Source organism: Odontesthes bonariensis, chromosome 3 (assembly GCF_027942865.1).
Source record: "Odontesthes bonariensis isolate fOdoBon6 chromosome 3, fOdoBon6.hap1, whole genome shotgun sequence".
NCBI classification, from domain to species: domain Eukaryota; kingdom Metazoa; phylum Chordata; class Actinopteri; order Atheriniformes; family Atherinopsidae; genus Odontesthes; species Odontesthes bonariensis.
This window is the reverse complement of record NC_134508.1, coordinates 34,681,189-34,707,582: the sequence shown is the minus strand read 5'-3', so window position 1 is coordinate 34,707,582 and position 26,394 is coordinate 34,681,189. Positions and strand designations below refer to the sequence as shown.

Sequence of the window (26,394 nt, the reverse complement as noted above, 5' to 3'; positions counted from 1 at the left end):
ATTGTGCGTAAAATGCAGCAGGCAGTAGACCATGTCCAAGCGTGGGCCCTTGAATGGGGATTTAGAATGTCTATTGACAAAACTAAAACCTTGTTTTTTACTAGAAAGAACATTCCCATGGGTTTGAAGCTGAAGTTATCAGGCGCAGAACTAGAGAGAGTAAACTGTTTTAAATATCTAGGCCTGTGGTTAGATAAGAGATTAACTTGGTCTGTTCGCATGCAAAAAATGATTGAGAAATGTAAAAAGGTACTGAATGCCATGCGCTGTCTGAAAGGGGTGGACTGGGGAGCCAACAGGTCAGCCTTGAGAACGATATACATCAGCCTTATTAGGTCTGTATTTGAATATGGATGTGTCGTGTGGCTTACAGATCTGCATCTAAGACGCTCCTGGCAAAACTGGATGTTATTCAGCATAAAGCCGTAAGAACGCGTTGTGGAGCAATGAAGTCGACTCCTGTTAATGCTATACAGGTAGAGGTGGGGGAAATGCCACTGCATGTAAGGAGAGATCAGCTGGCCTTAGTCTATTGGGCTAACCTCAGAGGGCAAAGGGAAGGCCACAGCAGTCTATCTGTGTGAACTCACTGCCAGGACAAAGATAAACCAGGTAGAAGCTTTGGGTGGGTGGTTCCTCAAAAGGCAGAGGCCTGCAGGCACTTACTCTGTGTGCAGCTGTCACATATTCAGTTGTACCACCATGGCTGTTAAAGGAACCTGTAATAGATTTAGCACTTCTAGAGTTGAAGAAGCAAGAGGAGTTCAGCAAAGAAATGGTTGAGTGCCATATCAGAGCTCAGTACAAGGATAAACTTGTGTGTTTTACAGACGCTTCAAAGTCACCTGACGGGAAAGTGGGTGTGGCATTTGTAGTACCAGAGCTTAAGATGTGCAAAAAAGAAAGGCTAAACAATGATCTTGCTGTATACACCGCAGAACTAGTAGCCATCCTCGCTGCTTTGACCTGGATAGAGGGGAATAGACCAAGGAATGTGTGAGTATGAGTGCTAATTGCCTCAGATTCTGCTTCTGCCCTGATGAGTATTCAGAGTGCCATGTCGGAGTCCAGACAGGATATTGTTTTAGAAATTGCACAGATGGTAAATGGAATTATAAACTCAGGCACCGATATCAGCTTCCTATGGGTACCAGTGTATGTGGTGCTACTGAGACCGTGGAGCATGTAATTGAGCAACGTGTCAGGTTTGACCAGGAGAGGCAGCACCTCATCCTAGGACTAGAGTCAGAAAGTGTGCAATTAAACATTAAAACAATACTACAGAAGAACTCAAGTGAGATGTGCTTTAAGTACCTTTTTCACTATCTAGAAGCCACATGACTGATTAGAAGGATATAATACCTTTTTTTAATTATTTATTTATTCTTATTTTTTTATATTTAGCTGAGATAGTTTTCGCCCAGACTCACACTCCATTTCAATAGGTGGCGGTAATGCTTCCAAAAGTTGTTTGCCAACTGCCAACAAAATAGAAGAAGAAGAAGAAGGGCGAGGTGAGACCATAGACATCATATATGATCTCCATGGTAAGAAAAGAGCTGCTGGAGCCACCGGAGCTTTTACTTACTCACTGGCTCATTAACGTCCTTGTGATAAGTGGTAAGCCCTCAAAGCAAACTAATGTAATATTTTTATCACTTAAGTAGTTGATCAATGGCTCCATAGATGAGTCTCACATACATAGTCAACAAGTAATTCACCTAATCTGCAGAAAAAACGTTTATTTGTTTTTTGGACAACATTAAAAAGTAATACAGTTGTTTATTATTTGATGTCACAGAGCAGAGCAACCCCACGTAAGATCCAGTGGTCTGGTGACTGGACAGTAGGTAGCACCACTGCTGTGATGTAATTGAGGTCTGTGCGCCTTGGTTTCTTGTAGATGGGGCAGGCGTACAGCTTCGGATCCACAGGAGCATTGGATTTGATGGCAAACATGTGGATGACAGGCATGGGTGTGAAGAGTACTTTGGGTGAGGACTCGATGAGAGTGATGTTCTTTCTGTTCCAACCAGCCCCTTCCAGGAACAAACCATAGACATAAACCCCTTCCTGTAGAGGAAAGGCATTCAATAACAAAATAGCACACGGTTAAATTCCTTTCACATTTCCAGTGAGCAGAAAACACCCACTCACCGTTGGCGAGGCTGTGATCTCCTCCATTGACTTCTTCAGGACATTGTTGTTCAGTGTGACTGTGTCCAGAGCCCAGCCTTTGTTCGCCCTGGTTACTTCTTGTCTCATGGCTGTTAAAAAACCTGCAAACATTCAAGTAAACATTAGGTCTAATAACGTGTAACTTTAGCTGCTGGAAGTCTTTAAGACGTGTCAGCTCCATCATGCTCAAAACTTCAAGGTCTTAACCAGTAATGCAGCCAACTCAGTGTTTGACATTGTAAAAGGCCTCATTCCATCAAAACCACAAACTCACCCTGAGGGTTAAAGAAACCCGTCATCCAAAACGCTTTGGGCCTTCCTTGAAACACCCAACTGTAGAACTGTTTGTTTCTCTGGATAAGCTCGGTGTACCAAAAGCCCAGAGTGGAAGACTCCCAGGAGATCTTCCTCCACAGGCTGGGCACACGAGCGTCAAAAATATTGTCCAGAGCATCACGAAGGTTCTAGGAACAAAGTACATACCAGGAGTTTGAAAGCATTTTAAAGCCTCCTGAAAATCTAATCTAACTCTAACAGACAATCGTTGATGAAAAAACTGAGTAACAAACATACAGAGAAGTGCGTATCTTAAGAAGCAAATATGAAGCGATGTGCTGAGGAATCAGAAATCTTACATCACTCATTATTATTGTGCCATCAATGGCCAGCTTCAGGTCAGTCAGACTCGAGCGCACCACAGAGATGATCCTTTGCATTCGATCCACTTCCTGACGTAGGAAGATGTTCATTGGGTTAAGAGCTCCCATTGTCAACAGTCTGGCTCTGACCTGAACCCATCAAAGTTACAGAGTTTAGATTAAGAGAACGTGTACTTTGGCCTGTAAAAAACCTAATGATCCTACCAACTGACCTCATGTGGAATGTAATTAGCGGGCAGTTTGTCCAACATGTCCTCTGCCATTTTGTGGACGATGGACTCCCGAGTCTCTCCAGATCCCCCTCCACTTTCCTTGGGCTGAATATTTGTGATTGTGTCTAACACCTCAGCAGATGTGTTTGTCTGGTATCTGGTCAACATTCATTATAGAAGAGAAATGCAATAACCTCAGAGACTCTAAGTACAGTAAATACAACAAGACCGCTTTTAAAGCTGCAGTCGGCAGGTTTTCAAAATTGCGAGTCTAAAGTCGGAAAATTCAAACTGATACACTCTCAGGTCCCTCCCCCAACCTCTAACAAGCTCCGAATCGCCCCCCAAACCCCTCCCCCTCTGTGGACGAGGTTGTGCACGTGAGTTCACACCAGTGTGAGCGCACACAAGCTGGGGCAGACTCACGCTCAGCAGCGTGTGCACAAGCTGTGATTGACAGGTAGGATTCCTCCACCCTAACTTGATTGGTTAAAAACAGCCGGGAGCGCTTGGTTTTTGCAAGCATGATTACAGGCTTCAGAGGGAGCTACAGATTTCGTTATTTTTCCTAAACAGCCTATTTAATATTCTCCTTCCAGAATCCCATGACAGTTCAAGCTAATATGACTAAAAAAAAGTTGCCGACCGCAGCTTTAATGCCTCATCATGACGACACTCTCCTTACGTGATATCAGCATTAGCGTGCAGCCCCAGTGCTTGGGGTGAATCCTCAGTGGGTAAACTCTGAATGTTATCCATGTACTCTTCTATTGTCTTACACACCGCAATTTTGTAGCCCGTGTAAAAGCAAAATGTTGGGTCAAACATCTTCTTACTGAACCACACCTGTAATTAAGAACATTGAGCTTCACGTGTCGTATCAAATGTAATACAATGCAACATAAAACACCGGGAGTTGTAACACACGAATCAACAAAAAAACTGGGATTATTACACGAGCAAAACACTTCAACAGGCGTTTGTCATAGTCATCTGTGACCCTTCCTCCATATTGCACCTCAGCGAGCATGTATCGCAAGGTTATCCATGACACATCCTGTGGGGGGGGACACAAAGTAGTGAGTGAGGGAGGGAGGATGACATACAAATATTAAACCAGGGCTGCAAAACGCTCACCTTCTTGGGGCCGCAATCATCCAAGTGTCTTTCAACAAATTCAACACTTGCAGAGAAATCGGCCGAATTGAACTCGTAAGGTATGTTCCAACCTAAGGGTCCAAATTTACGTCGTTCCTTACAAAGCCAAAAAAAAAGAAAAGGTTACCATGTAAAATCAGAAAATCCCTGTGTTATTATGACGAACAGCCTTCCTTCTACTGGAGGAAAAAAGTCACAGACACGAGTTGATTTGTGCTACACTGGAAAATACAAACCACTCAAACTTCAAAAGGCTATAAAATAAACTAAAGCCAACACATTCTCAATATGGTAATGAGGTGGAAAATTTGCCTAATGCATTATTAAAATGGCACAATTGATTTCATTATCAATTATGAAATTAATAAGAAAAAAAAGGCTACCAAATTAAGTAGTGCCATTGTCAAGGTTACGGTACTTCTAAATATGGTTAGTTCACTCTGTTTCTCATATAACCTGTGCCAGGAGCAAAGCATGTATTCTTTTTTAATATTTCCTTTAAATAAAGTTCCACTATGACACGCGTGAACTTAGAATGCGCAGTACCTGCACAGCAGTGTGTAAAAAGGCCACACCGTACAGCAAAGGCTTCCACATGGGCAGGTTGCTGACTTCCAACTGGTTCTGTGAAATTCCTGCAAATGTTCGTTTCAAACCAGCACGTATTCCCTGGGGGGGGTCGTTGGTGAACTTGATGGAAGACTTAAAAGGTAAAGAGTGAGAGACAGTCTGTGCGTGTACAAAAACTTTTAACACCTTCCTTTTTATGACGATGTTGTCAAGTCTCACCTGTAGGAGTGTGATGGAGAACAGATCGTGTGGCTCTGTGGTGATCCACACCCTGAACGTGTCATGCATGCTCTCTGTAACTGTGATAGTTTCTAGCAGCTCATCCATAAACTGCAACCCCAGGTGACAGTTCTGCAGAAGGACCCAACCTCCCTGTACACATCCAGACACAAAAGCCACGGATCAGGTCAAACAGTCAGCCATTGCTGTTGAAAGCAAGAAGCAACACTCTAGCTTGCACATCAGGACAATCCAATACACTCCCACATGAAAGCATTCACCAGATGCCGTCACCTGCTGGAAGCTGCTTTACTTTGTGAACTTTCTATGAAACCATTTGCTTGTCCACATGCACGAGAGCCACTCCTGAGCCTTGTGGTCATATACGTTCGTTCCAACAACACAGTCAGCATTTATGATTACCGCCCTATGAGGGGTGCTTTCACAAATGCAGTTTGCATCTAGGCTTATAAATGGTATGTAATGTTTTAATACTGCCAGCTGGCATTTCTAAGCCCTGGCTGCAATGCTATTTATAAACTCTGATTTCCATTACAAATCCCACTCAGACATGGTCAATTCTGAGTGTATGGCCATTTGCAAACCACAACTGGCAATATTAACACTATCTAAAACATCAGATGAAAGATGACATCATTAGCTTTTCGATGCTATATCGATTTTACGTCTAAATGTTCCCCTTGCTCAGTATTCATTTATTTATCTTTTTAATGGCGGTCAAACTGTTAGCTGGTCTCAGAGTTCACAGGTTCCCTCCAGACCCTGAATTGAGGAGTTCTTGGTCAAAGAACTGGTACCAATCCTGGAACTGCCTCAGTTGGAAAGGCTTAACTCATGCATTATACTTCTTCAGTAACTTCTAAAAGCACCTCTGTCATTGATGTCTTGACCAGCTTCCTTGCATGCACCTCTTGTCCTTGTCCCATAGATATTGCTCTGCATTCTGTAAACCGAAACAGTGGGAGTATTTACATAGACATGAACATATAGAGTGCATTTAAATAGTGCTTTCCCCCCTGGTCTAATCCACCACTCAGGACTTTGCAGTACAAGCCACAGGCCTTTAACTATACTGTACATACAAAACATAATTATCTTTCTAACACAACATAACACACACACTTACACAAGGATGAAACATTACGGGCAATTAAGGGCCACGGATCAAACCACAGACCTTTCAATTAGTGGAATTTTAACAGCCACAATCAAATGAATTTATGCTCAGGAAAACAAATACATGAGCTGGATTGCCCAGTGAACACCCAAGGTGCCACTGCAAAGAGCACACAGCAACCAACATCCAGGATCCTGTTGGTTACCACGGTCACAGGGACATCAATCACAAAATTTGGGTTTCATACCGTTCTAACTGAATCAAAAGTAGATAGCGTCGCAAGTTGGGAACTGGTCTGAATGTAAACACAATCAGACGTCAGGAGATTTTGGCATTACATCTTCAAAAGAAAATAAAAAAGTTCAGTAAAATAAAATAAAAAATGGGGCAGGACAGGGCAAACTCACCGAGATTAAGTTTCTTGGCAAGTGCTTCGATTTGTTCGGTGGGATCTGAGCCCATAGAAAGGAAGCAAATGAGGGGGGTGCGAGGATCACTTTCCTGCCAGGTGCTGTGAAGGTTCAAGAGGACAGGCTCAACGAATCTCATGCCCAAAGAGTCTCCCACATACTTTCTGGCCTGAGACAAGGTGCGATCAGGGCACCAAGACCTGTGAGAAAAAAAGCTTGTGAGGTGATTGCATTTTATAATATGGTGTATTCAAACATGTAATCAACATTCAAGTAGGAGGACCCAACCTTATCAGCAAAAGCTTATGGAAAACATCAAGAGAGTTGTATCCATCTGGAGTGACGCCTTCCTCTGGGGCATCAAGATTGAGCCATGCTTTCCAGTTTTTCCCATTTTGGGACACCTACAAACCATGTCAATACCAAAACTGATGCCACTACAAGCAGATGAAGAATTCAGATGTCCAGATCATTCGTGGATCTATGGCTTACCTGGTTTATAATGTTAGTGAACTGTGGCAGCTTGCTGAGTTCTACCAAGTTCAGCCACACCATATCCAGGATCCAGCTGAATGGCTTTGATGGACAGGTCTTCAGGTCAAGAGCTGCGCCACCTATTGTTTCATCAATTATGTTCAGAGATGTCAAGTCCAAAAGGCAATTCAACTTTTCCTGGGAATGATGCACACCTTACCTTTAATAAGAATCTGAAATTTGTTGTGTTGTATTCTGTTATTCTGTAAGTCAATCTTGAGGGCCAGCAGGAGTGTGAAGATGAACTTGTGGTTTTCATAAAGGCTTCTGACTGTGTATCGGAAAACCTCAAACGTCAGATATTCAATAATATTTGCAATCCGCTTCTGAGTTTTGGAGGCCTTCTCAGACCTGCAAAAGCGCATTAATTAAAAACAAAAAATCAGCATAAAAAAACGAGGGAGACAAAGACACAGAGAACAAAGCATATTTGAAGAATACGACCACACCACAGCGTGGTTAAAGAAACATCTTTGTCAACCTATTGTTCTTTCCAGACAAATTTGTTGGTCATTAGAGGAAGTAATGGTTGGAATAGTTTCCGAGCTTTAATCTCAAACATCTTATGATAAGACTGTGCAGACATACTTCTTAAATCACGATAAAGCCATACCTTGCGAGTGACAGATCAAAGATTTTGAGGAACTGACCCAAGGAGGTCTGGTACATGATATTGACCATGCTCATCTCCGTGATGAGGAAGTACAATGTGCTTCCTCGAGAGGCAACTGGATGGTATTCTTCTTGAGCGACATTGATCTTTACTTCTGCTTCAGCTGCAACACTGAGCTTTGCACTAACTTCCGCAGCAGTTTGCTTAGTCGTGGTCAGAATGCCAATCATGGAGTCATCATCAACCAAAGAACCTTTAACCAGACAAACAGACACACTTTCACTTTAGGAAAAAGAACAGGTATGACTGGAGAAACTGGCATTAGTCTACAACAGTAACTATAGGACCTTTAGTGCTGCTGAGTTTGTACAGCAAATTGTCTTCCAACTCCTGCATCTTTCTTTTATTAGCAGTTACATCCTCAATTAGTTTCAATCTTTCTGCTTCTAGCTCCTGTTGAGATGAGTGAAAAAAAACCAAGAGCCAGTCAATATCATATTCTTACACTGGAAAAACAGTTATCTAAAACAATCACAGATAAAGTTATATTTTTAAACCAAATGGGGAAAGCAAGCTGCGTTTCTGGAACAAATGGCACACTCACGTATTTTTCTTTGAGGATGACTCGGCCGAGCAGCTGGTTCTCCAGGCCCTTCATGTTTACAGTGAAATCAATAATGGATGTTTTTGCGCTGACCTCTGGAGTGTATGCTGGATTAGGCAGTTTGGTAGTTATATAGAGCTGGAACCCATCCATTACGTTTACCTCTTTGTCTCCTACTTTGACCTATAAAAAAACATTGAAGACAATTTTAAGAGTGTACACATTTTAAAGTTGTATTGGTAAATTTGAATGGACATGAAGGTTAAAAATACCTTGAAACTGGTCCCAGATTTGATAAAGTTTTTCTCGAGCACGTTGTCCAGGGCTGGGTCGAGCTCCTCAAATATATCCTCAATGAGCATTGGGCGTCCCATGGAAATACAATCTTCCAAATGTGTGCGAAAGAATTTGTGGTTGAGGGACGTGACCTGAACATGAAATCAGTTTACTTCTACGACATGCTTTACTTAAGCGTGTAATTAGGGTAAAAATGACACAAGTGAAAATCATTTGGCTATATACTTGAAGTTCGTTGGCCTCTTCCTTTTTCTTAATCCAAGCTTTTCCCTGAGTCTGTGGATCGATGAGGAGGGGATATCTTGTTGCTTTTGTGACGATGATGCCATTCTGAACTGACAAGTCATCTCCCGGGAGTCCCTGAAGGTTCCACTCACTTATCTTAAATATTAAAAATGATAGTCAATGGTTCAAATGATTTTTTTTTACTTTTCACAGGACTAGTATCAAATAAAAATAGGCTGGCATTGTTCTCACATTGGGAGCATCCACCAGGGCAGAAATGATGTTGAGATTTTCTGTAAAAGGGATTTTGTGCTTCCGGAGCTCCGCCTCCCAGATGTCCTTCAACAACATATCACGGAAACTCTGGTTGAATGGACCGCAGTACGACAAGAAGCCGGTGAGCTGGAGTACGTCACCCACAAGTCTGAAAACAAAGGCAGAAGCAGCTGGACTCATATAAAAGCCATTATCAAAACCTTTTAAATCTGTCCTTGAAGAACCAATCCTGAATTCTAGTAATGAACCTCTTTAAAGACTAACCCCCCTTGGAATATAACATTTTGATATTCAATTGCATTTCCTTTGTAACCTGCCTGTTTATTTGTGACTTAAATTCTTTGCGTTGCTCGATCCAGCGAGCTTTCTCTCCACTAAGTCCGTCAATAAGTGCAGATGCAGCCTGCATTTTATTCCTACACATCTCAGCATCATCCACCAATTCCTGAAAGACAAGACGCCTGTGTCAGCTACAATCTCTAGATTTAAGTCAACGCAGTCATGACATTTTTCAAAAGGGTGCGTCACACCTGTTTCTCTTTCATTGCAGCGTCGCATTTGGCCTTGACTTTGTCAAACTCTGCTTGCTTTTCAGCCAGCTGAGTCTCTGCCGCGCACAGCTCGTTATTAGCCACAGTTAGACGGTTCTCTTGAATGGCAAGGTTGGCCTGGAAACAAACAATGCAGTTATACTGTAGCATAAAAAGGCTTTGGGCTAAAAATGAGGTTAAATCACCTATTTACCTAAAATGGATTCAAACAGGCTGAGAATAGAGAGTTTTAAATGGCATTATTGGAGAAGAATAGCCGCCTACGACAAATCTAAAATGAAAAAGAAAAAAAAAAAAACAGTCGCCAACATGATGAACTTTAACTTTACCTTGAGTGGCAACACTTCTTTGTTGATGGCAAAGAATGAGGCCATAGCACGAGTCCATGCGAGCAGACCAGCTACACTACCACACACTTTCTTGGCATTTTCCATGGTGTAATCCTCCATGTCAAAGTAAGGCTGCAGTAGTTCCACAGTTTCCTCGTTAATGCTGTCCTTTGGGAACTGCTGGAGGCTTGTCAAGAAACCAGAGCCACTCATAAGCTGAAAAGGACAAAACAAATGAATTCATGCAAATGCCATTTGTGAGGAAGAACACGCCGCTCAGTTTTGCACTCAGAGCAGAATTATCCAGCTGCCATCTTTTCATCCCCATCCATCTTCAACTTTAAATCGTGCTGCATTCGCTTTAACCCAAAAGCCAGATGTCAAGACTAATTTGTTCTTGCTTTTTGTTTAGTTAAGTTTACTTAAGAAATCAATTTGATAATAATCCAACTTCTTACAGGCCTTCTTTCATTTCATGAGCTTTCAGGCTACCTACTGTACCTTCTCACATATTAATGCACTTTAAGGGTTTTTAGGTGTGAATTGTGTCCAAATTTACATTTGCATGGAAGCATCAAAGCTGTAGAACAAATCTCAAAAAAGGCACACCCTGCAGAAGAGAGGAGCAGAGTTGAGTCCGCTGGCTCACTCCACCTCCTAAAACTAATACTGAAAAAAAGGCCTGCAAATGTGGGCTTGAAAAGAGCTGCTGTGTTATATCTCTGTAGTATTTCAACCAAACATGACACATTTAAGACCTCAGGGCACAATGTGTCTCCTTTAATATATGAGTGGAATTCATATATTTATCATTTGCAACAACTGAATTTTTAGAAAAAGGAAATTTGTTACCTTCAGTGCTTCTGACCATGATGGTTTAAGACAGCTTCGTTCTGGATCACATGTAACAGGGTCTAACTTTTTGTTAAATAAAATCAGACAGCAGTCCATGATCCTCATGACCAGGTGTGGAGGCTTGGCCAATTTTCTCACTGTGGCAATGTCAGCTGGCTTGATGGTCTGTGGAGTTTTTAAGTATATCATGTAACATATCGTAGAATGCACGGTGTAAATATCTTCAAATAAGTCAGAGATATCTCACATTCAGTGCAGCTGTAGCTTCTTCTAAAGCTGGCCTGGCAGCCTCCAGCTTTTCCTCAGCTATAGCTTTCTCATACTCTATTCCATCCACAATTTTCTGGGCTCTGTCCTTCACAACTTGGACCTCATTCTTCACAATGGTTGCAGCTTTAGCACTGACTGTCACCTCTGCCAGCACCTTGGTGAATGCAAAAATAAACATCTCATGCCTTCAAATGCATCATACGCGTGCGTCCATGGTGTTGAGCTTTCAAACAGCTTTTCAGAAATGACAAAACCTCTGTCAGCTATTCACATCAAACCAGAAGCTAATTTCCACAATGAACCTATGAATAAACTGATTCTGCTACCTCACTATGTACAGAACTCAAATTGTTCTTAATTTTATGGTTTTACATTACTGTGGAAGTACTGATTGGAGGAAAGTTGCTCATAAACATCCATCCATCATCAATCTTATCTGCAGGTCACAGGAGCTTGGACGTATCTGATTTACCTTGTCAGCTTTGGCAGATGCAATAGCGAGCTCTTTTTCCTTTACTTCAAGATCTTTTGATAATTGAGCCACCGACTTACTGGCCTCCATCAGTTTGTCCAACCCTGGAAATCAGTAACATCTGGTGTAATCTTTTACAGGAGTAGACCATACAAAATCCTCCATAAAGTACACAATCTTTATAAAGACACAACTGCCTTCCTGTTCAAATTCCTTACCAACATTCATGCGCTCTGCCAAAGTGTTGATATAGTTGTGCTTTTCGGCATATAATGTTTTGTAACCATTTATAAAAGAAAGGTAAGATTTAGGGGTGACGTGAGCTCGTCTTCGAAACCTGAGAGATGAACAACATACAGCGTTAGGACTGTGTTTGATAGCGTATGTTTCTGAACAAATTGGATTTGTGTAAATGTGATACCTTTCAAAGTAACTTTCACATGTTTCAGATACTTTGTGATGATAAGTTCCCATGGTGGTCATCACTAAAGTCTTCACATCAGCTGGACAAACCATGTGAAACTTAGATAAGAAATAGGTGGACACAGCAACCAGAGCCTCATTGGGCCAAGGGGTGAACCAGTCCATTGTGCAGCCGGAAATCAAGCCCGGAAACTTCAGACATCTGGAGCGAAACTTCTGCCCCACCTTTAAACAAGAGTAGAGTAAAACTCCAATGAAAAGGTTCATTTATGGAGGTAGTTATGGGTGTAAGTGTCTATATAATGTCACTGTTGAGCATCTAAACATGCTGTGAATAAAAAGAGATTTGGAATAAAAGTAGCAAAAGTTTGGGCGGTTGCTTTTGGGTATAAACAGAAAATATACAAAGTTTCAACTTACCGGTGAGAAGCACAGAACAACGTGTAAATTCTTCCTAAACCGAGATATAAAGTAGTCATAAAGATTGTCAAAAGTTGGTGGAATTCGAGGAAACTCCTTTTTCATAACTGGGATCAGGTTCTGGGTGATCTCTTGCATCTCATCTTTTGCAAAAAGATTGGAGACCTGAAACGATTACAACATGGTCAGGACCAGCGAAGCTTTTCCTTTGAGACGTTACATTCTGCCCCACCTCTTTGTTTCAGTCATACAGGACCAATTCCAGTCCGTTTCAATTAGACTGAAGATTCCAGTGTTCAGTTACACAATCAGCAGATATTCAGATACGCCTTTATACCTTTATGAGATCTCACCTCTCCAGAAGAGAGAATATTGTTGAGGTACTCGAGGAAAGCCTCATCCTTGATTTCGTTGTCTGTAAAGACGAAGGTGATGCCTTTGCCCTCAGCCCCCGCTGTGTTATACAACAGTTTCAGGTCATCCATGAAATTACTCATGTTGTATGTTCTAAGTAAGGAAAAATAAACACCACATAATTGGAAAGAAGGCCCAGCATTTCACTTTCAGTGCAAATGCAACTACAAACAGCTCATGGCTTCATAGGACACTCATTCTTGTATTTTAAAGGTAGGGTAGGAGATCCTGGATTTTGGGTCCAGCGAAGCTGCATTTTGAAAATACACAGGTAAAAAGTCCCAACCCTTTTCTTCACTTTCCCCCCGAAGGCACGCCTCTAGAGTACATGAACGCGCACGAGCAAGAAGGTGCACGAGCGCTGTTCTGACAGCAAGCATCGATTGTTGCCGTATTTAGTATTTAGTATTTAGTTTATGCTCACTATACGTTTAATAATGCTAGGTGCTAGCCAAGCTGGCTCTAGTTTAGCTTCCTGCCAAGCTTCTGGACGTGTAATTCGTTCACGGAGCAGGGTACGCGCACAGGTGGGGGGGGGGAAGCAGATTGCAGGTGATAGACGGCATCAGAATCCAATCATTGTGAACGGTCCGTTCACAATGATTGCATACTGTTTTTCCTAGATTGTACGTTCTAGAGGCCACTAAAAATTTTCATATTTGTGTCAAAACTTTTAATTAATTGGTTGCAATGGGGGTGTGAAGAGTATTTCAAGCAATATGTAAAAAAATGTTCCAGAAAAAGATCCCCTACCCCGCCTTTAATAGGTACGTTTATCGAATTGAACTTTTTATTTGTTTCCTACTTTTAAGGATAAAATTAATTGCAGTTAATTAGAGCTGATCTTAGTACTGTATTCATGTGCTTGACCAATCACCCGAGACCCTGGAAGAACGTCTATAGTAGGAGCTCACAGTTTATAGAACTCCTTCTGTGGCGTCTTTAATTTCTACTTTGGAGCGGGAGCTTTCCCAGCATAACGGAGACATGAAGGTGACGTGATAGGTCCAGATGAGGTAAGTGTACAGTGACTGGTTGAAGGTATGAACACACCACTGGAACCACTACTATCAAAGGGAAGTAAAAAAAACTAAAACAAACAAACCTATTTAAAACATTGCCTATAAGCAATATATAATAAGAAATTATTGTATTATTATTATTTTTTTGAAACAGAGGAATGGACTTAAAGTGACACCTAGGGCCGACTGAGACAGGTTTGCAGGTTATATCACTTGAATGCAAGCAGAAAAAAAGCCCCTGATGGTTCATTGTCCTTTGGGGAGCGCCTCTAACCCTCAGAGAGCCCCAAGAACAGTTTGATCAGTGTGATTAAAGTCCCTACAAACAGAGCTCTCACAACTATGACTCATCTCACTTGGTTAATGTGATCTGGAAGATGCTGTATCCAGCTATGTATGAGGCCAGGCGCGTCAGACTCTGTTTTCCTGATCCTCCCACTCCCACAAGCAGGGCATTTCCATTGTCAGTGCGAATGATTCGTGAGACCTAAAGAGGAGCAAATCTAAAAAGAATCAGTATTATATCTAGCCTAGTCTACAAGAAATGCATCAGCTATACTCGCTTCAGGTGTCACCTTGACAAGATGAGTCATTGCGTCTTTGAAGAAAACCAGATCCAGGGTGGAGCCCCTTACTACCTCATTGTGCTGAGCTTGATACATCACAAGCTTATCTGATAAGAACTGAAAATCTGGCACCTGAAACAAGTTGTTCATACAGATTATGGTGACAGTTTCCTCCATCAACTTACTACCATGAAACTATCAAGCGCTGATGTACGAATTCAGATTTCACACCAGTTCATAGATCTTAGGGGCATCAAAACAGGCATCATCGTCTTCCTCTCCAGTTGGCTCAGGTGCATCTCGGAGGAAGTCCACAAAATACGGCTCAGAATGAAGCTCTTGAACGAGGTTTGGGTCAACGTGCTCTTGGATGACACGACATACAGCCTTCTCAAACCAATCTCTGTCCTCAGAGCAAATAAACCTGCAACAAAGCAAAGTCTTAGAGTAATGCTTTCTTCCAACTTTTTGTTTTTTAACTTAAAAAAGGATTTTACCTGTCTGCTATCACCCTTGTACATTCACACTTGAAAAGAGCCAATAGGGTGGAGATGTCACCACACTCCTCTGCCTTAACGTTTAACATTCCCTGCCAGATCCTGGACAAGTCCCTCAAATTGAAAATGTAGTGGAACTTTGATGGTGTTGGAAGCATTTTGACCTTCAATGTGGTGTCATAAAACAAGTTAACAAACTTATCAATACCATATACCTATAATCAATTCCTATTATAAACTTCTCATCATATTCCAGGTAAGTACCTTTGTCCACTGCCAAACGATCCTCCCAGCAGACACTAGACATTTAACCATTGATGATATGCTTGGCTGGAATGCCCTGCATTCATGGAAATATCCAGAGCCAATCACACCTGCACAAAAAGAACATGAAGAAACCGTTAACTGTAAAATGAAAACTACAGTAATGGAAGCAGAACAAATGTGATTATTTTAGACCAACCTACCAAAGATCTTATCAATGGAGGTGTTGGCTGGCAGAGTGCAGTTGAAGACTGTAAACTGTCTCTTCAGTCTTTGTGGGATGTCATTTCTACCCCCACCAGGGTGGATCATGGCAGCCAGAATCTGTGCATCCTCAATCGTGGTGAAATCTCCTGGTTTATCCAGATTGTACATGCCAGTCATTTCCATCATCTGGCGGACTATCTCATTTGTGATCTGGTTGGATAGCCACATAAAGTAACTCATCAGATTAAAGCGACAGATAGACAGACAGATGTTCATTAAAAAAAAAAAAGAAAGCAACACCTGATCTCCCCATTCGTTGACAATAGGCATATTTATGTCATCGATGAAGATGGTCATCCTGCGTCCTCCTGGGGGTCCATAGGTGCTGCCAATCCTTTTCTCAATGTAACTTTCCACTGATCGCTGTGTACGAAGAAAGTTTTTGCAAACATGAACCAATGTAGGACTGTAAAAATTCAAGCACAAAAAGCATTTTAAAATATCTTTTACCTGATACATCAAGGGCTCTGTGGCAGATGAGAAGTTCAGTGATTTGAACAGATCCGTCTCAGGATCGTATTTCTTTGCATAGCCTTTGATCATCACTGTCTTCGCTGTCCCTTGTTCACCAATAAGCAGTACGGCCTGTACATATAAAACATTTAGCGTTTAGACCAAAAGTAACATATTTTTAAGTATAAACATTATCTAAATATTCTTTTAAAAACCACAAGATCACCTTGTGTTGTTTGGCAATAGTCTCCAGCAAGAAAGAGGTTCTTGTGTTATCCACATTTGGAACAAGAATGGAGGTGTAGTCAGGCACATGGTCAGTTGGATAGACATATTCCTCCACAAGATTGTTCCAGTGACACCATTCACCTAAAACAAAAGTCGCCATTCTTTTTAGTCACATATAAACCCATTCTCATCCCATCGTTGTCAAAGCTGGCGATGTGCTGAACGTATGCACAATGGGTCCTTTCATGTCTGTGCTGTGGCGCACCACTCGAGGCAGTATCAGACATCTAAAGCAAATATTTCTAATACATCTTATTTCACAACAATTGACAACGTATAACTGATACTAAAGATTACTCTCAGGTGGGTATATGCAGTGCGAAGGGGTCTTAACAAAATCTCCAAATCTGATGCCTCTGAAATGAGACCAGATTCTGTAAACCCTGTTGAGGGTAGCAGGAGGCTGAAGCCTTTAACAGCTGCTATTGGTTAAGAAGGCAGGGACGCTAGAGCGTCCAACACAAGACTAATACAGAGACGGACAATCAGACACTCGCAACTACAGTGTAAGCCATGCAGATACAGGGAGGGCACACAAACCCCGCAATAATACCCTTTTTGCTGTGAAGTGCTAACTTAACCACCATGCCACCACATTCAAATGCTTGTTCACTTTAAACTATACAAAAAAAACATCAAATTGATGCTCTTTTACGTGTCAAATAACTGTACCGTTTGTGTTGACCATGTACTCAAATATAGTCTCTCCCGGCTTGGTTTGAGGCACATCAATTTCGCTTTCATGACCTCTCATGAAGACCTCCAGCTTGTCTCTGTCCTCTAATTCTAAAAGAGCTCCCAGACTCCACATCAGGCAAAAGACAAAGAGGCGCTCAAGGTGCTTGCTTCCAGCAAAGCCCTCTGTCTCCTTGGTTGGGAGGAGGCCCTCCAGCAGATTGACGGACTGAAGAAGGAACATAGTCAAACAATTCAGGCTTCGAGGCATCATCTGATTCTGTTTTTATTCTCAGTCTTTTTTTTTTTTTAAATACACACCTGTATTATGTAGTTACACTCCAAAAGCTCCATTTTGGGTTTAAGGTTTTGCCTCATATACATGTAAACATCCTCAAATGTCTTTTCATATAAACCGATGATGCTCTCTGCCTCTCTAGCAGGGCGCTTCTTGGCCCATCCCTGCAATACAAAAGCCAAGTTCTATCTAAGCACTGCTTACAAAGCATTGTTCTTTTTCAGGAAAAAAAAAGTCTTCAACACTTAGATATCACAAAAGTACCTGGAGGATGGGTAGCCAGCTGAGAGCTGAGGAGCTTATAAAAACCATTCCCACACGGGACACAGTAGCAGGGGAGGCATTATCCATGTTGTGCACCTCAAACACCAACTTGCAGGATGGTGACATGACGATGCGGTCACCATTAGCCAGGGTCAGTGTTTTGTTATCATCCAGGACTGAGTTGAGGTTCTCGATCCATATTGCATCAACGGGACCATCCAGCACAATCCAGATGACTTCCCCTGAAGAGTAAACCCGTCGAAGCAATTAAATGTTTGAGTTCTCCGGCAGCCTCTGGCACTTTGTCAGTCACTAATGAGCCGCTGTCCCACTACTGGATCAAAAGTGGGCGAGCCAGTGTGTGCCAAGGACAACAGCATCTCCACTGTCATTCCCAGAACTTAAAAGGGGCCTGTTTTGGGGTCCCGTAGGAACAGGAGCCTGGGATTTGCCCCAGCTGCTACCCTCGGACCAGACAAGGCTAAGTGTAGTTCCGTATGCGGTGGTGTCAATCTGAAAGGTGGGTTTACATGTCAGGGACGAGGTGCTTACGACCAAGGCAGCTCGGCGGGTCACCATTTTGTTTTGTTGTGTTTTGGTTACAACGCACTGTGCAGTAAACCATACTGGCTGTCTCATGTGACGTCTCATATTTTAGCTCTAAATATGCATGAACTGGCATCTATAGCTTAAGAAAAGTGCTCAGCTTCTGAGCTGACATTTTCATTGTCTTGTTGAAGCCGGGCAGTAATATCGTGCAGATGCAGTATTTAGCATCACATTAAAATTGCAACAACCTTTATATTGTGTTATACTGAATGTAATATGATAAAAATGTCTAAAGTACAATACTATGTATTGCTTAGATATTATTTAATACAATACCGTTTTCATTTGGACAGTTTTATATTTTTTCTTAGGATCTCATCTGTGTTAATCACAAACACTTTCTTAGCTTAGATGTTGACAAAATGTTGGAATTACCCTTCTTAGCTTTGAGTGACCTCCGCCACAGTGTGGAAAAGATTCCATCAGTCCAATCATTAGTTGCTGCATCCAGACGACCAAACATCTGCGGAGCAGTGATTGCTTTGGGGTTCATGCGCATCTCTCTGTGTGGGGTTCCACATTCACTCAGTGATCTCATAAGAACGTTGATAACCGAGGTCTTCCCGGCCCCACTTGGGCCTAAAGTCATCAGCCCATGGCGCACTCGAGAAGACTCATAAAGCTGACCCAGACAGCAACAGTGATATACCAGTAAGAAAAGTACTTTCCAAAAGCTAACTTTATAATAATTATGCTAAACAACAATTTTAAGGCACCTGAACAAGCTTGAGGTTCCACGGTGGGTGGTTAACGAGACCGGCAAGCTCAACTTGATTAGCAACAGCAGCTTGAAGTTCAGTATATGTGCTGTTGTCCTGCTGGATACCAGGGAACAGGTCATTGATAAGACTAAGGAAGAGGGGCTCATCCTCATCCACCTGAAACACACAGATGGATTTTTTTATTCACAGCACTGTATCCAGTGTACAGAGTATACTTTCACACCCACAATTCAATACAATTCAATATATCACAGCTGTTGGTAAGAACTAAGTTTGTGTGATACCAGTTTGGACAGATTCATGTCACGAAGCACTCTCATGACAGTGCTGGACTCAGTGTCATCAGGTCGAGCTCTTTTACACGCCCCAAGTGTTCTCAACACAGACAGGATGTTCCTTAGTCCAAAGTCATAGTGGACCTGTCAAATAGCAGAGGTTATATGTCAGTAGTTCAATAACCAAACAAAATAGGAATTATGAAATGCTAACAAGATTCTCACCTGTTTTGTGAGTTGCTCCTCACAAAGTTTGTAAAGAACAAAGAATTTCTGTGCTAAGTTAACATTCTCATTGAATCCACAACTGGCTAGTTTGACTCTCATTATAATCTGTCGGAGACAAAAGTGTAGAGGGATGTGTTAGGACCACAGCAAAAAGAAAAACGTTTCTCTCCACAGAAAGAAGCCTTGACCCACCTGCCTGTCTGGCACCATCATGGACACTGTCCTGAACTGCACTTTTAGATTTTCAGGAAGTTCCTGACGGCCTGCATATCCTGGATTCTAGATACAGAGGCATGACATATCTTTGTATATACTGTATATCTAATGTTTTCCATCTAGTTTCAAGGAGTTTCTTTTAATAGGACTGTGTGTTTCCATGTCTTACCATGGTGATAAACAGGCCGAACTCTGGATTCAAGTTCACGCAGTCTCCGTCCGTAAAAATGAAAGTGCTTCTGTGTTTCTTTCGTGATGTCAGAACAATTGAGATCTGCTGAGCAGCAACGGAAAGCACTGGCAGGTCGATTCTGTTGAACTCATCGAAGCAGCCCCAGGACCCTGACTGTGCAAGGCCTGGAAAATAAAAACACAATAGGACATCACATAAATGAAACTGTACACCACTGCTCGATGACTTGTTTCATTGCCTAATGTACCTTTATATATCCTGCCGAGTCCTCTGAAGTCCATTTGGTCCGAGCAGTTGAAGACCACAACGTACTTGCCAAGGCAACGACCCATGTCTTTGGTGGTTTCAGTCTTACCGGTGCCGGCTGGCCCAGCAGGAGCTCCTCCCATACTCATGCCCAGAGCCTGGGCCAGTGTGATATAACACCTTTGTAGAAAAAAAAACTGTTCTTGAATGCAACATAGGAATTAAAACCTACAAGCAAAGTTGACTTATTACAGCAAGTTGCTTATAAAAATCAATTTTCTCTTTTCTTGCCTGTCAGTCAGAGGGGTGATGACCAGCCGATCAGTACAGCCTAAGAACTCGTTCTGATAGATGAAGTCGACATTAGTTATGGATACAATGACTTTGTCCAGATCCTCCTTGAAGTAAAATCTGCTCTGCTTCAGCCATTCAAAGTCGCTGATACATTTCACACGCTTCTTTACCTGCAAACAAAGCGGAGCTTAACTCAAGTGTTTTACAGAAAGAAAAGAACAGACATTTACTGAAGAAAAAAACCTTACCAGGTCATTAAAAATGTCACTCTGGTGCACATGAATTGTGACAAGTGTTTCATATTTGACTCTGTCAAATTTGCTCAGGTCATAGGTGGTTTGTTTAATGAGCATGCTGAGTAGGTTGTGAAACCTCTTTTTCGTAAGAGGCATGATCTCCTTCTTATCGGCAGCGATTCTTAGGGCCTCTTCAGAATCTCTTGTCCAAAGCATCTGGATTCCTAACAAGCCCACCTTAAAACACACAAGGCAGAATAAAATGAATCTTGGGAACTCTATGAATATAGAAATCAATTATGATACCATCGTATCTCTCAAAACTACGGAAGCCCAGAGCGGACGTGGTACGTATAAACTTTTTTTTTGATGGTTTTCTCCAGATAACGAGATAATTATCTCGTTATCTGGAGAAAACGATTATTGTTTTCTGGAAATGATCGAAAACCATCAAACAAAAGTTTATACGTACCACGTCCGCTCTGGGCTTCCGTACAAAACTCCAAAGATATTCACACTTGTTATTTAAAAAACTTTTTTCCACAAAGGAGGAAAGTTGTGTCATAGATTTAGTACAAGACTGAAGCTGTGGAGAAAATCTATAACAAAAGCAAATATCACACAGTACAACCTGCTGGAGGTGCAAGCCATGGCGACCTGATAGATACTGGCTTGCATTAGAAATCAACCTGCTAAATGTATTTCCAAGCGGCCACAATGTTGTCTACTCACCTGTGCTTGATATTTGTCAAGGAAAGTGAGAAGGTCAAAGTCTTCATCGTTTATCTCTAGATCTGAAGCTCTGATGATGGAGTGTAAGGAGGCTTGCTGTTGCAGCAACAGCTCTCCAAGCCAGAGCTCCACAGCTCCCTGCGCCATGACACATTTGTCCAGCTGAAAGCAGAAATACACGTTTATCAAACTGCAATTATCAAAGACTTCTAAAAACCGAAGAATTGATACACCCAAGCAATGTTACAGATTAAACTACCAAAGATTAGAAATCTTTTTTTTTTTTTTTTCCATTTACACAAACTGTAAAAGGGATTTACAGCCCCAATTTCAATATAGTCGGGACACTCTGTTGAAATTAGGTCAAAGAAAACATAAAATGTTGAAAGTGAGACATTTTACTGTTTAATGAAATATTTTGAACTTGATGGTAGCAAAATGTCTCAAATAAGTTGGGAAGGGATCTGCAATAGGCTGGAAAAGCAAGTGCTACTAAAAGGAAACAGCTGGAGGAACGTGTAGCAGCTGGATATGACTGGGTATTGGAAAAGCCCCTTAAAGTAGCAGGGAGCAGGCGGTCAGCAACCTGCAAAAAAACTATGTCAACAAATGTTGGAGCAATTTCAGAACACTGTTCCTCAAAGTAGCACAATATTTCATTGTCTACTGCAGTGTTTTTCAAACCTGGTCCTCGGGGACCACTGCCCCGCATGTTTTAGAGGTTTCCTGCTCCAACACACCTGATTGAAATGATCAGCTCGTTATCAGGCAACTGCAGAGCTTGTACTGGTCTACAGTACAAAATATCATTCAAAGATTGATAGAATCTATCTATGTAGAATCTCTGTCGTCGTTGGGCCCTCAGGCAGCTCTGTATTACAAACTTTTTACAATAATTTTGTCATGGAAATCACTACATGTGCTCAGGAACACTTCCAGAAACCACTGTCTGTGAGAACAGCTTGCCTTGCCATGCACAAATGCAAGTAAGAAGCTCTATCATGCAAAGAAGAAACCTATGTGAATGCCATCCAGAAACGCTGCCATCTTCTCTGGACCATGGTTCATTTAGAGTGAACTGAGGAAAAGTGTAGAATTGTTTTGTCATTAGACAAATCAAAATTTAAAATTCTTTTTAGAAATCACAGACGCTGCGTCCTCCGGACAAAGAAGGAGTGGGACCATCCATGAGATTTGTAAATCACTGCATTCCGTTTTTAATTATACATTAAACAGTGGTCAAACCTTTTAGGAATTGGGGCTGTACAATGGAATATTTTTACATGTTGAGAAAACCAAAATGAATCAGTTAAACTCTTTAAAAGCACACGACATACCGGTAATTTCTCCCCTTCCTGTGAGAGAACGGCCAAAATCTTGTTATATTCCGTTGGATGAAACTCTGCTTCGTTGACATTGTCAAACACTCCAAGGAGATGAGACTGAAACACAATTGTATCAAAATTGACTTTTGTCAAGTGATAAAATGTCAACTTGAAAGTTATCCAAGTAAAACTTAAAGAGGTCATAGTGATTATTTGAATTTTCATTTTAAGACATCATGCAAACATTCAGATGTATGGCTGTAATTTATATTAATTAAAACAATAACTGAATACATAAATAAATGAATTTAAAAATGATATATATCTATATATAGGTATATGTATATCCATATATTCATAGTGACAACAATGTTCAAACTCATTCTAACCTGAATTGTATGAGAGTCGCTGGCTTGTCCAAGGATTTCCAAAAGAGATGGATCGGATACAAAGAAGAATCTTGGAAAAAGGAGCCTCTTCTTCTCAAGGTAACTGTTAAATTAGAAATACGTAACATCAACACCCACTGCACTGGTATAACAACAATCTATTTAATTCTGCACATCTTATTTTTTGAGTCAATCTAAAGTATTTGGACTAATGTTGTTCGTAAAGAATTACCCTGCAAGAGATTTCTGACAGAGCTCTAGCTGTTTCTGAAGCTCGGGTAGGTGATGCCCTAACATTGGGTCACCCACACAGCAGTCCACCACTTTTGGCACCTTCTGAGCACGCTGCATGACCTTAATCCAGGACTTGTCGATATCTTGAAAGCGTTTTGCCTCCTGTAATAGAAAAAAAAAGGGCAGTTTGAATTTTACTTAAGGAAGCATTCTAAGGTGTAGTTTTCCCCAGGATAGAAAGCATGAACTGCACCTGTGGGAGGTCTTTGGCGATGTCACCCCCAACAAACACAGCTTCCAAGTAGATCCACAAGTTTTGCACAATAACCCACTGTTCAATGACTTCCGATGATGTTGAAAGATTGGAGAGCCAATCCTGGATCTCTGTTTTGTAGTATGCACTGTACCTGTACAAAGCAGATAAGGACACAAGCTACTTAAAACTTTAAAGGTGTTGTAAAATGCTGTTGGTAAATGTCAAATCTGTTAAGAACAAGATAAGTTTATTTCTACTTCTTCCTCTTTAACTAAGTGCGTACATTCACTTTAGTTTAACAGACTTTCATTATATTGTTCCGGAGTTCAAGGCTCCTTAGGAACTGATTTAATCAGTGGAATGTAAATCTGAAGCTGTTGTTAACTTGTATTACCTGTTGCTTAGCAGTGAGCCCAGTACCATCAAGCTATCCTCCAGGATGGTAAGAATCTCTGCTGTCTCTGCCCCCTTCAGCATTAGTTCTCCTCTATCCTTGAATGTCATCAAACTAAGGGTCTGACCAGACCACAAGTCTTTTACCTGTGACAATTTGGCCTCAATATCCTTCTCTTTTACAGCAGATATGGAGATGTCCTATGAATGAAGAAAGCCAGGCTAAGGAGGTTAGACACATACAAAAAGAAGAAATATTGTTGCTAGAACTGTGGAATTAAATGTATTCAAACTTCCAGCGAACCTCAATATCATCCTTGTACTTCAGCAAAGGGGCTTCCATGATGTTCTTCAGCATAAAGGTTTTGGACTCCACCTCAAATTGGTGTCCAGTTAAGTCTCCAATCCGGTCCCAGTGTCTCCGCATCATGGATTTGTTTGCCATCAATTCCAGCAGCGGGCACGACTCATTGAAATCATCAATGGTCCTCTTTAGGTCAAGGAAGGCTTGCCAGTCCTTTAGTGCTTTGGGCAGCTTCCGGCACCTACAAATAGAGATGATAAACAATATATCTATCACAGGAATACAAAAGAAATCAAAAATACAATGCTGGCACAAAGCAGGTTGTAATGGCTCAGAAATACTCCACCTATTCTGAAATTCCACAAGTTCTGCATTGATCTTTTCAATGTCCACGTCTGTCCACAGGATTTTATAGTACCCACTGATCTTACTCATCACTGTATCATACAGGCCGTAGAGTTTCCGAAGCAGCTCAAGCTCTTTTCTAAAAAAAAAAAAGGAAAAATCCTTAAAAGATATTACAATCTTTGTTAGTTAATATTAATGGAATTTTCATTGATGGCTCTGATAGAAAGCTTTGTCAGGATAGTAACAAACTTCTTCTGGTGTAGAAAGTTATTCTCCGTAACAGGTAAGCCGAGAAGTTGCTCCCCAGAAGTATATGTGGTGAAATTTCTCCACAGTTCATCAAATCTAGCCTGAGTAAAAAGAACATTTTTTGGCAATAAAATTAGATTCAGCAAACGAGAAGAAAACTGCCATGTTTATAAAACCAAAACCAAAATTCAAATTAAATGTAATTTCACATTTTTGTACTGCTGTTTCATGTAGTTTGTAGTCTTTTGATTTGAATTTCTTTTCAATTTGTCTTTATAAGTCTCTATCAAAATAGATTATCTTCCACTCAAAATAAAGCTAAAGGCTTTTCTTCTTCTTCCTCACATGTTTTAAGCGTAAAACATTAACTGGAATATAGAACGGTGAGAGTGAGCAGTAATGGTACCTGAAAGGCTTGCAGCTGCCTGCTGGCTACTTGTGGAGGAATTCCTTCAACCATTGGGCCTTCCTGAAATGCAGGATCATATGAGCTGATAAGAACGTCTACATTTTTCCAAACACCCATAGAAACAAGGTCATTCACAGATTACTTACAGAGTCGTATTCTTCCTTAAAAGAGTAAACATCCTTCTCGAAAACAGCAACACATTCCACAAGGTTTCGTTTGAACTTGGGCTGCATGCAAACCAGCTCATCTTGCACTGATCTCTGAGAAAATCCGAGTTCAAAATTCATTATCGAAGCTTTGTTACAGAGGAACACATCATGAAAAAAATCATTTAAAGAAAAAAGCCTGAATGTCTTGATAGTACTAACAGCTTTAGACTGAAGTTGTGTGAAGAGATGCCTCAGATTGTACACTCCTTCTGCTTCTCTTTTGGTCACTTCTGCTTCATTTTTGGTCAATATTTCAAAGGCTTCCTGTAAACAACATTATTTCATGTTTCTTATCAGTCTGCAATGTTTGCAACTGTAAAGGTCAAAGAGGGAGCTCTGCTTAAGGTACTGTATATGTCTAAAAAAACGAATGACCGTCCTAGTCATACCTCAATAGAAATTAATGTCATATCAGTCTGAATTTCAGCATCTCGAAGCTTTGACAGGGTGCCCATGGCATGACGCACATCTTCCAGATTAGAAACAGAATGCGATACTTGTACAAGGTATTTGTTGATGTGTAAACTGATGTTAATCATTTTCTTCTTGTAATCCTCCTTCAAGTATCTGCAGATCAGTTTCTTCCAGGCTTTGGTCTCAGCCATCAATGCCTTCTTTAATAAACCTAAAAAAAGGAAAGAGAAAGAATTTCCCATGTAAAGCTTGAATCACTCCTTTAAAAGACCAAATTAAAAAAAAAAACTAGCAAAGGCTAACATGTGACGGTACAACCAATATCATGGGTTTTCCAATCAGCATTTACCCTGAAAAAGATTGTACACCCTCCTTCAGTTTTAAGGTTTAACAGATCATAATGGATAAATCCTCTGATCCTTACCAGGCCGTAGATACAGTGCCTTGTGAAAGTATTCGGCCCCCTTGAACATTTCAACCTTTTGCCACATTTCAGGCTTCAAACATAAAGATATAACATTTTATTTTTTTGTGAAGAATCAACAACAAGTGGGACACAATCGTGAAGTGGAATGAAATTTATTGGATGTGTCAAACTTTTTTAACAAATAAATAACTGAAAAGTGGGGCGTGCAATATTATTCGGCCCCTTTACTTTCAGTGCAGCAAACTCAGGCCACAGTTACACATAG

General features: G+C 41.1%; 1 pseudogene; it reads right to left on the bottom strand.

Moving 5' to 3' along the window:
- Positions 1–1,538: 1,538 nt before the first annotated feature.
- The window catches only part of LOC142376970 (dynein axonemal heavy chain 8-like), a 39,311-nt pseudogene continuing 14,455 nt past the window's right edge, over positions 1,539–26,394 (bottom strand).